The sequence below is a fragment of the Perna viridis genome, chromosome 1 (assembly GCF_037379345.1).
Source record: "Perna viridis isolate PV_CMFRI_1.1 ecotype Kerala chromosome 1, ASM3737934v1, whole genome shotgun sequence".
NCBI classification, from domain to species: Eukaryota; Metazoa; Mollusca; class Bivalvia; order Mytilida; family Mytilidae; genus Perna; species Perna viridis.
This window is the reverse complement of record NC_142445.1, coordinates 8,142,992-8,154,343: the sequence shown is the minus strand read 5'-3', so window position 1 is coordinate 8,154,343 and position 11,352 is coordinate 8,142,992. Positions and strand designations below refer to the sequence as shown.

General features: G+C 33.4%; 1 protein-coding gene across 5 annotated transcripts in view; it reads right to left on the bottom strand.

Annotated features, from left to right (window-relative positions):
• The window catches only part of LOC148627084 (leukemia inhibitory factor receptor-like), a 35,504-nt gene extending 26,272 nt beyond the window's left edge, over positions 1 to 9,232 (bottom strand). For 3 of the 5 annotated variants that reach the window (XM_088567080.1, XM_088567052.1, XM_088567091.1), the window contains exon 1: positions 5,770 to 6,186. The gene's annotated coding sequence lies outside the window, so the exon portion shown is untranslated. Of the gene's footprint in view, positions 1 to 455; positions 1,061 to 5,769; positions 6,187 to 9,120 lie in introns of those variants that run through there. The other 2 variants (XM_088567111.1, XM_088567070.1) reach the window with 2 other exon arrangements.
• Positions 9,233 to 11,352: the final 2,120 nt, after the last annotated feature.

The following is an 11,352-nucleotide window of genomic DNA, read 5'->3' as shown; positions in this document are numbered from 1 at the left end:
GTTGTACACACATTCCAAGTAAAAACATAACAGCCAAAAAGCTGCTTTTAAAGTTATGATAAATTGTAAAATGGCTTGAAAATTCTTAACTGCACAGCCATTTTCCTTAGAAAATGTAAAAAGTGCTTTGCAAGGGGCAGCTTGATACAACCATAGAGGTTGAACCCTTTGAGCAGTTTGGGCAAGTATGGACACACCATTGAAACTCAATACAATTTTGATTTTTTATTATTATTAAATATTTGACTTAGGATACAAATTTGACTTCAATTTAACTGGTCACTTTTTGGCCTCTTTTTCCTAAACAGTTCCAGTCAAAACCTCCAAAAACAATCACAATCTTCCTTTGAGGTTATGGCACATTGTGATGCAATTTCAAAGAGATTCATTCTCTTTCACTCAAGTTACCATCCAGAAATCTGAAAAAATACTTGTTACTGGCCCCTTATTCTTACCTCCTCATGTCACAACCCAAAATATTAATCCCAGTCTTCCTTTTGTGGTATGGTACCTTGTAGTAAAACTTGTATGAGATCCATTCACTTTTACCCAAATTAATGTCCGAATATAAGGAAAATGCTTGTTTCAGGCTCCTTTTTGGCCCCTAATTCCAAAAAAGTCACATGTCTTCATTCCCACAAATTAATCCCAACCCTCATTTGGTGGTATGGCAATCTGTAATACAATTTCAGAGATATCCATTCATTAATAGTCAAGTTATTGTCCAGACATCAGAAAAATGCATGTTTCTAGCCTCCCTTTTTGGCCCCTAGTTTTAACCCCCAAAATCAATCCCAGTCTGACCATTGTGGTATAAATTATTGTGGAACAACATCACAGACATTCCTGTGCTTTTACTGGTGTTATATAGTTAAAATCTAAGAAATGCTTACTTTTGTCCCTTTTTGGTAATTAATTTTAGAACAGCCTGGGCTACAAACCAAAAAAATTGATACCAATCTTCCTTTTGTAGTTTGAAACCTCATTACAAAATTAAAAAAGATCAACCGACTAATATTCAAGTAATCACATGAAGACCAAGTATCTACTGACAAAGATGAAACGGACAATGGTGACAGCACTATACCATAATATGTACATTGTTTGTAGTCTTATAAAAATGATTGTGATATGAAAAGCAGTCCATGACCTAAAAAACCTCCAAAAACCTATTTCTTATTATCTTTACAATATAAATTTTCAAGGTTAATACTTCATATGTCTTAGGGTGCACTATACAGTTACATTAAGGCGCACTGTTTCTCACACCAAGTTACCCCCGTCAAATTTTGTAAAACTTAAAATTAGAAGTTAAAATTTGGTGGATATATTGTTTAAATGTAGATAAGCATTTATACATAGACAGATGTAATATATGTTACGGCAAACAGGTGTAATTTAAATGAAGAATGGTATCCAGAATGTTTCAGTCCCCTGCTGTATTAGGTTCTCTCCTCAGCATCAGATGGCTGATTTCCAAAATACCTTATTTCACGAGAATGTTTGGGACTAAAATGGTGAGAGAATGAATCGAAAAGGGTCTTATTATTTTTACCTATTTTCCACCTATTCCATGCATGCTTTCATTCTGTGGTAGTGTCTAAGTACCTGATCTTTTATAAAATATAGTATTTGGCTGTTAGTTTTGGAAAGGCACCCCTGAGTTGTACTAAAACTCAATAATATTTTTTTTTAGTATGTTACCATGGCTACTGGATTTTATAAGAAAAAATAACTAGTTTACTTATAAATGACTAGAACCTCCACACACCAAAGATTTAAAAAATATGCACTTTTTTTTTATGACAAAACACTAGAAATTTCTGTACTGATTGCCTTTATTTCAACAAAATGAAACCAAATTCTCAGAGATGACCTAACTGTATTGTACTACCTTATGTTTCGTAGACCATTTTCATTTCATTATCAGGAATTGCCATTGCAGGAAACAGTCAAACCTGGAGACTAACTTGCTTTTAGTTTGAATCTACATGTATCATGCAACATTGCAATTAGGTTTTTTTTTTGTACTAATCTCCATTACTTTTTCACCAAGAAATAGCATTGCATTAAACTTTTATCATTATTTCATGCAAGGAAAGTTCAAATGGTAGGGTGCACTCTGTAAATTACTCATTCCTATGCTGTGAATTCAAGGGATCACATGCAGATTTTAACAAGCGATTTTAAAATGAGGTTCGGTGTTTGATTTAGTGGTAGGTAGTTAAAAAGAAGAGTTGCTTCTAAACAGAAGGATAGTTATGTAAAGCAACATCTGTAAAAGTCTCATTTAAATTCTAATTAAACAAGTGAGGAAAGGCATATCTCAACTAAATATCATTGGAAGATGAATTAAGTGCTAACTAACTTAATACGCATATATATAATACGAAGAAAATATATTCTCATAATGATAATTTCATAGAATTGAAACTGTACCAGTGAATAAAAAGCTTCTTTATAACCACATGTACATTATATTTATTGCATATTAGTATTACTAAACCCCATTCAAAATCCTAAAATCTTTCAACACAAACGTGAGAACAGAATTTTCAATTCTGTTTTTTTTTAAATGGGTCAACAACAAATTTGTTCATGTCGATGTACTAAAAAACTTATTTACATACAAGTACATGTATTACATTTTTGATCTTTAAAGGTCTTTGCCTGGAGTCTAATAGGTCCTTTTTTATGGCTATTCATAAATTCATAGTCTGTATAATTTTTCAAGTATTTAATCAGATATCAACCTTGTAAATAGAATGTTTAACTCAAATTTTACCATAAAAACCACATAACCTTTCTAAGGCTGTCTTTCCCATTTGTATCCCTAGCTTTGATCAATATTAGCTAGAAGGAAATGGAGACCGTTTATGATTGGTAATTAACCTGAGTACTACCCATTTATCAACCTGACAGGATGTTTTAAATCTCTATCAGACTTATTTTACTCTCATTTACAATGTCTAGTGAACAAAATCCCTACAGTACATAAATTTGATCCCCGTTATCAATTCACTAACATTTTACAACCCTAAAAATGTGTTGTCCAACTGAAAACTTCAGTGATATAGTACAGGGTGTTATCATTTTTTTTTTTACAGATAGCAAGTATTGATACACACAGTATTCACTACAGTCAATATGGAAATGACATTTTCTATTCATTCCAATTAGTTGATGTTACGTAAGATTCTTAAGAGTTTCACTCATTAATAAATGTTCAAAATATAACACCCTTTTATAAGTTCCTGGTATTTTTCTTTCTGACCTTGGCCACCCACTATTGGCACTAAAGTAAATACACACTGAATTCCAAAACTGCTAGAGAGATAATGCATGGAAAGTGCGGTAACCTACAGACAACAAATTTGGACTTAACTGTATTAACTCATCCGAGTACAAATCAGTATTTGAAATCTTACAAATTCTTACGAGTCAAGTCACTTGGACTGTTGAAACGTTGGGAAAACAGCAGAAGTCTCCTCGACTCATATGATAGTGTTTTGTTTTTTTTTACACATGAACGTATTGGGTGCAAAAATAAGAACCATAATTTTCCTAGGCTGTCGCTATATGGCTCTCGAAATAGACATGCAATAGTTCGAAACTGCATGTTGTGGCGAGAGTGAAGAGGAGCTTCAAAAACGGGACAGAATTGGCGAGCAGGGTGGAAATGTAGTCACGAAGATATGGGTAGATAGTTGGTAGGGAAGTGAAAAGAGCAGAACAGGGCGTCTTGGTCTTTAGGGGGGGGGTCTAAAAGATATCCTTAAGAGAAACGACATATTTATATTTTACTTTCTAACAATTTAATTAAAGCAATGGTTTCGACCGCTGTTCATTCTAAACCTAATACTAATGTACTGAAAATTTATTTTTTTAATTTGATATATAAATTCCTACTTCCTTGTGCCTTCCTGTCTGGTCATTATATTATAATCTCGAACTGGAAACTGTCTGCACCCTTCATAGAATCAATACCAAATAATTGAAGTTCCCTTAATGTCGGTCTCTTTGATTATTTCTCGTTTGTCATCTGATCAATGTCTGTCGTTGACAAAGATTAAACAGATCCCAAGCCATGGAAAATGCAAGCAGAAAATTACTGTCGCTAAGACAACCAAGACAATCTTAATAAAATACGAAATGAGCAGAAAATCCCTGAGATCGATATTACCATATTTAAAACAGCAAATGACAAAAAGAGGCTTTATAGACAAACTATGTAGTCAAAAGAAATAGTCAAGTAAATGGCCAAAGACAAGAATGTACTAATTTGAAACTATAAACTAGACATGGTAGGAGAAATAACAACGAATTTGCCGCGGTTTATAGAGACTGATGCATTTCAACAAAACACTATATAGTTTTGTTTTTGTTTTGTTTTGTTTTTGTAATTCACTTTAGTTTAAACAAAAGAGGCAGTTAAACGAAATTGTAGACGATGAAACTCAGATCGAACCTTACTGATTACACTGGGTTGATCGTAAGTCTACCTTCAAAATGAGTATAGGAAATCAAGTCAATAACCATTGTAAATTATGTAATACAAATTGAGTCAATATGTCGGCATTAAAGGAAGCTGATCATTACTGTTTGAAATTTAGATGGCAATGATACGATTATAGAATTATTTGCATATTGTAGACCTGACATTTTAGGATTGTTTTGTTACAACACTGATAACTCTGCTTTATGACAAATCGTTTAAAATCCGTATAGTCTATGAGAATAATTGCCATTCTAACCAGAGACCTATAATTAATAGGCCTATATTCTTACTTACCCAGGAATAAGGAAATTAACTATTTTAAACTAGGCACCAGATTAAAATACGAAATGTTACTTTCAAATCTGCTCTACAAGAGTAAAAAGCATTGATATTACATTTTGGAGTGAATAAATTTTAAAAGTGTTCAAACCAAAAACATATAGTATCCAATGTTTTAAAAAAAAATTCCACAGACGCTTCATGTAAGAACCAAGTTAGGAACCAAATATAAGTGTCACACATTACATGCAAAAAGAAGAAAAAATTAAGAAAGACCTCTTACACGCACTAACAAACTTTTAAATTAGAAATCTTTGAAATGTTAAACATACCATACTTACATACACAATTCTTATTAACGTCTTGGTCTCGTATAACAAGAAAATTAAATGGTATATGGGATGCGTTTACCTTGTTGTTTTTTGTATTATGACAAGATCAAGATTATTTAATGTAAATTAATTGCGTCAAAGTCATTTCAATATGTAATAAGAATATACATTGCTTAACTAAAATACACCTGGTCATATGTCAGGTATTATGTAACTTTCATGCATATTTTAGTATTTTTGAAAGTCAACGTTTCTACTTACATGGAGAGACATTGGCGTCGCGTAAAAATTAACAAACATACAAGCAACAAAAGAAAAAAAAATAAAATTAACATCAATAGTATCGCTCGAATACAGGGCTTGTATGTAGTCTGACAAGTATATTCGTGTTTATATACTAGCTGGGCTGCATATTTGACAGTGGGAGCAAGCCCTTGTGATAACCCCAAGTTCCCTCGAGGCACATGGTCACATTTCTGGAACTTATTTCGAGAATCTTTTACCATATGATTTGTTCATATGGTATTCTTGACGATAAAAAAAATCCCAGAACAAATCTGTTCTTTTATAAACATGATAAAACTGACTTCAATCTGTCTTGCAAGGAAATTGTACAATCACCGAGAAGCGGAGACTCCAATAAACAGATGTAGGACTTACGAGTAATCGACTAAGAACAATCTTGATCATTCAGACACGATATAAGCCCATGTTTCCGTATTTCCATATCCCTAAACTAACATATTGTAAATGTCCTCTGATGATGGAAGCAGCATTCGCGTCTAACGTTTCAACACTGATATTTCGCTCGAATATTTGTTTCTGCAATCATAGGGACCATGGATACATTATCAGTTCCTAATGTGAATATTAACACAATCGGTCTCCTACCTTTTAACCTTCCAAGAGACATTGAAATAACCAAGTTTATTATTATCGTTGGAAATTTCCGATCTGACAAATTTTAACACATACGTGTATATATTTATAACTTATTGATCCATAACTTAATTTTCTTTGTATCAAAATCTATCACCACTTATTGTTCCCAGTTTATAAACCGTTCATGTGTCCCTCGAACCATTTAAACCCATTCAAATCAATATTGTGAGTAATTCAAATATAAGACAGTTTAAGAAAGGCTAAAACCAGCCAACTATATAAAACTCATAAATAAAATTTGGTGATCTGTCTTATTATTAGCCCGTCAATTTTCTCTTGAATGCAGACAAGAACAGTATTGTCGTTTTTATTTTGGTTTTGGAAAATTAACCTTCGCCACTGAAAACATGTTAAATAAAAATCTGATTAGAAGTGCATTTATGAATGAAGTTAGTTTGTTTAGAATGTCTCTTGACGGTTTCACGGTCCAATCGTGTCAATATAAATAAATTGGCAAAAAGATGCCCGCTAATTTTTAAGTAAAACAAAACCTGTAAAGAGGATATAGTTGACAAAACAGAAGACAGGGGATTTGTTTATAAGCAGTTTATAATGTACTATTAGTCTAAAAGATTTGTCTAGGGATACCCTTAGATTACAATAGTTGACCATAGGTATAACATATATGGAGTGACTTTTAAGTTGAAAGCTAAATCTCTGGGCTTAGAGCTGATATAATGTAAATATTAGAATTAATCTACTCAACAGTAACATATAGATAGTTAAAACCTCAGGTTTATATTCTAGTAATTTAATCATATATGTACTGACCGGGTTGTTTGGAGTGACAAACTGAAGAAAACAATGTTATGCCTGAGAGTCCTACCCAAGGCAAGTGGTAGCAGAAGTAATTCAAATCCATATCGGACACGAAGGGGTCGGTTGTAAACGACAGAGCACAAGTAATTAAAAAAAGTTGTGTAACGCCTATAACAGAGACAATGAATTAAGATCCTTTACATTTCAGTCACTTGGTCAGCAAAGTGGTTTGCTAATTACAAAAGTAGTTCTTTCTTAAAAATATGACACTAATCAGGCGCTTCTCGACAAAGTCATGTCTGATATCCCTTTGATCCATTTTCCAGTTAAGATAATTCTGAATCTACTTAAATGTCGGCTGATGTTCTTCGTAATATATCTAGTTAAAGCAGACTGCTATTGACGAATTGAACTTGACAGCAGGGGTTTACGCCCCCATTTAGCTTAACAATTCTACTGTAACAGACCGAAATAGCCGAACAAATAAATACTTTTACTGAATTCGGTCATTACGGTGACAAAGTTCGTATCCCGTGATCGGCACTTCTTCTGGGCATTCACCCGTTTACATGTAAGGAACTATATACGACAAACGCGGTGACTTCTCATTAAATTATAATTTTCCATTTGTCTGTAGTAACATTCCTGCAGCCATTGAGTATGGATCATTTCACAACCAATACGTTATACCGGCGTCTGCCAAAGCTACACGGATTTTTGTACCGTGGTTAACTTTTTTTTAACAAATAAGCAACTTCGGCTTTCGGAATTTCGGCTTTGTTGTCACAAGACTAAAATCACTACCTGAAAACTTTGCAGTCCACGTTGACGAAGTCGTTGATTGTTATTTTGTTTTGTCACCACGAGGACAGCTGTGTTAATAATATCGTAGTTCCCCTCATTCATTTTCGTCCGGGTCTGACACTATATGAGGAATTCAGCAGATGTTTTTTAAAGCAGTCAGAGAAAACGTACCCTATCGGTACATGCACCTTGTCCACACTTCAAGTTGTTAGAGAGTCTGAGTGCGTATTTCTGTTTTGTTTCTTTCAAATAATTTGTTTTGTTTATGGTGTTAATCAGTTTCTTAGTCTGTAGTCTCTATTTCTATATAGCGAAAAAAAAACTATGCGCACCATTAAAACATCGGATTTATACAAGTTACAGATCGCAACGATTTGTAAGTTAGGCACCGGTCATTTTTATACTGGGGTTATTTTGAAAAAAAAAATAAAGTAATTCCAAATTTGAGCAATTTTTAAAATTTTTTACTCATCCTTGGACAAAAAAAAATAAGATTCAATATTTCCTCCATTACTTAACGTGTAGATTTTCAAATAAAAAAAATAACTCCAGCTGTTGCTGATTTATTTTTTATTTCACGCTTGTGGGAAAAAAGTCTCCAACTTCCGCAACATAATATTCCAGCCCCCTATTCTCGAGAAGAAAACGATCTGTGCCTTACTGAAGGGAACCAACAAAAGATTCCATGCTTTATACCTTTATGTCAGTTCAGACTTTAGCAAACATTTTCTAGATCAGATAACACATAATCAATGCTGAATTCCCAAGATATTTATATAAAAATGTCAGATTAAAGATATAAAACAATTCGAGTATTGTATTATTACGATGTTATATTGTGTTACTGGTGTCTATTCATTGCAATGCTTCCGGATTTTGTGCAATTACAATAGGATAAAAAGTCGGTATGACCATAGCCATAGGAATATACCAAGCACGGACAGGTGCAAGGCTGAAGTAGGTCATTTACGAAGCCTGACATAGTAGACTTATCTTGTATATCGTTATGAACATTTCAGCTTTAGTTTCAGTATTGATCTTAACGTAAACCTTTACAGAATTATTTTTCCATTTCCATCCGCTTTATTGGAATAAACACTTGCGAGTAGCTTTGCAATTAAAGCATAACTCCATAACTTTCGTCAATAAACCTCACAGAGAAGAACGCAAGTCATCCTCAATCTCGACTTGCTAAATGTAAGCAATGAAAACATATAAAACTTCCAAAATATACAATCACAAATATATATATATATATATATATATACAAATCTTCTCAGAAACAGAAACAGTAAGCTGTAAATAAACAATTCCCAAAATACAAATAAGAAGGAAATAACAAGGAAAAGTGAGTAAAGACAAAAAATAGCCTTATGATTAAGTAAAGGAAGCAAAATATTTACAGAACACAAACACGTACAGGCAGATTGTCTCCTGGGAGAGTTTAAGCCTACACACAAAATGCACCAGAAATATAAAAGAACTATCGTGTATGCATCTACTCACAACCTGAGCTATGTAGTGTCTAGGTCGCTATATCCTTCACAATATAATCGCTGGGGTTCAAGTGCCGATTGCACACGTTCCCTGGGAGCTCATTTTCTATTCTAACACTTAAGAAAATAATGACAATGAAGTATGGAGACCGTGCGACAATAGAGGTGACTCAGACAGTTCACATAGAGAATTCTACACATTCTTTCACAGGCACACAACTAAAAAATCAATCAAGAAAATAATTTTTAACTTCTATTCGAATCAGTCTAGACGTAAAATGAAGGGCTTTAACTAAGGACAATATTGACAACTTATCTTTCATAGACCCGATGAATACTATATAAAACAAAGTAAGATACCTTATAGTCTAAGTTTTCCCGAGTGAAATCACTATTAGATGCAGCAAAAGTCTTACTTATGAGTTTACAACTGACACTATTTCATGTTATTCCTACAAATCTGTTTTGAGACGTGCAGTTGTCCCCTCCGCTAATAAGAATATATATTCTCACTCGAATACCTCTAAGTATCTAACGTTTGCAAACAATCTAAAATCAATTTTTTATCAATTTAAAAAAAAAAGTTTCTATTAATACAAAAAGGATCTTTCTTGTTTTTATCGTATAAATTATCACGAAACTAAACTCCAGTAGTAAAATATTCAATATCCTGTGTTTAAACAACTCCTCTCTATTTGTTTAACCAACAATTTAGTTGAAAACATACCAAAGAAATAGGTCTTGGATAGCAGCTCAATAGAACCTTGGGCGGTTTGAAATTCGATCACCTTATTTATGGACAAAATTCACATTTAAAAGGTACTATAAAATAAAATACAAAATATACCCAACATATATATTGCAAAATACGAAATAATAATTAAGATACCTATCAGGATCATACAAAGGGCTTAAACATACGACCAACATTTCATGGGGTCTGGACGCCACTTATGGACGCCTACTCTACTGGGTACAGTTATTGTTTTGTCTATTGCAAACTGCTTTATCCAGTGGATTGTACTAAATTTATGGAGAGGATAACTTTTGTCCAACAGATAAATCTGTTGAAGAACCAACATTGCTATAACTTCAAAAAATCAACGATTTCCAAAAGATGGATGCATGCCATTTTTTTCTTTTATGAATGGCTAATTTGTAGGAGTATTTCTAAAAGTCAAAATAATACTGCGTTTGCATTGTTTGCTAAACACCATGGACTGCGGCATTCCGGTTTAGATGGCTTCCATTAAACTCAAGTACCGTTGTCATGTTTTTATAGATGTACAAGTATGATTTCACATATTTATTCACATACCTGAAACTAAATAAAAAAATGTAATTTCAAGTCTATGATTTCTTCATTTGGGAAAAGGAAAACAATAATAACAATACATGAAAGTATGCGAAACAGAACAATCAGTCTATATTACATGAACTATTGAGCCAGCTAAGTATTTCTTTATCATTGCAGGGTTGTGATCAAGCCAAAATACCTTAACCCCGCCGCACGTGATTTTTTTGCGTCTGTCCAAAGTCAGGAATTTCTAGCCCCTGTGTCTTGTTTCGTTTTCTTTCAGTTTGGTGTATGTTGCTGGAGTATATAAAGGCAATTATTTCACTGAACTTGTGAATAATGTTGTTTTGAGGCCAGCTGCAGCCTGCCCAGTTGTGCGAGGATTTCCTCGTCGTTCGTTATTAAGACCAATGGGTGACCTTGAGCTGCCTTTTGTTTTTGTTTTTGTTTTTATACCGGTGGGGTTGTTGTCTCTTTGACATATTCATTCATTCTCCTTATACCTTATCATTGTATGTAGCTTGTAGCAACGAAAGTATTTTCAAAAACAAGCTCCTCCTGTTGAATCTATAAAAGACAGTACCCTGATGGCTAACGTACATTATACCATCCCATCCACTGTCACAAACCACTAATTGTCACCTCAATCTAATTAACAATATCCATAACGTATCTAATCAATGTAGATCTAGGACAAATGTAGAAAGAAAGGCAGTACTACACTTGATCCCAGGCAATTTATATTTCATTAGCGGGATTCCCCAGGTCACATATACAAGATCACGTATTACGTAGTAGGTAAAAGTTGCCTTCTAAATTGTATGCATGTTGCTGGTTGGTTTACTAGCGTTTTCAAATAATTATCATTCAGTTACTATCTTAAAATTCCAAAATAAATAATTATGGAAACAATAGTTTATGTAAGAACATTTTTTTGTCATGGTA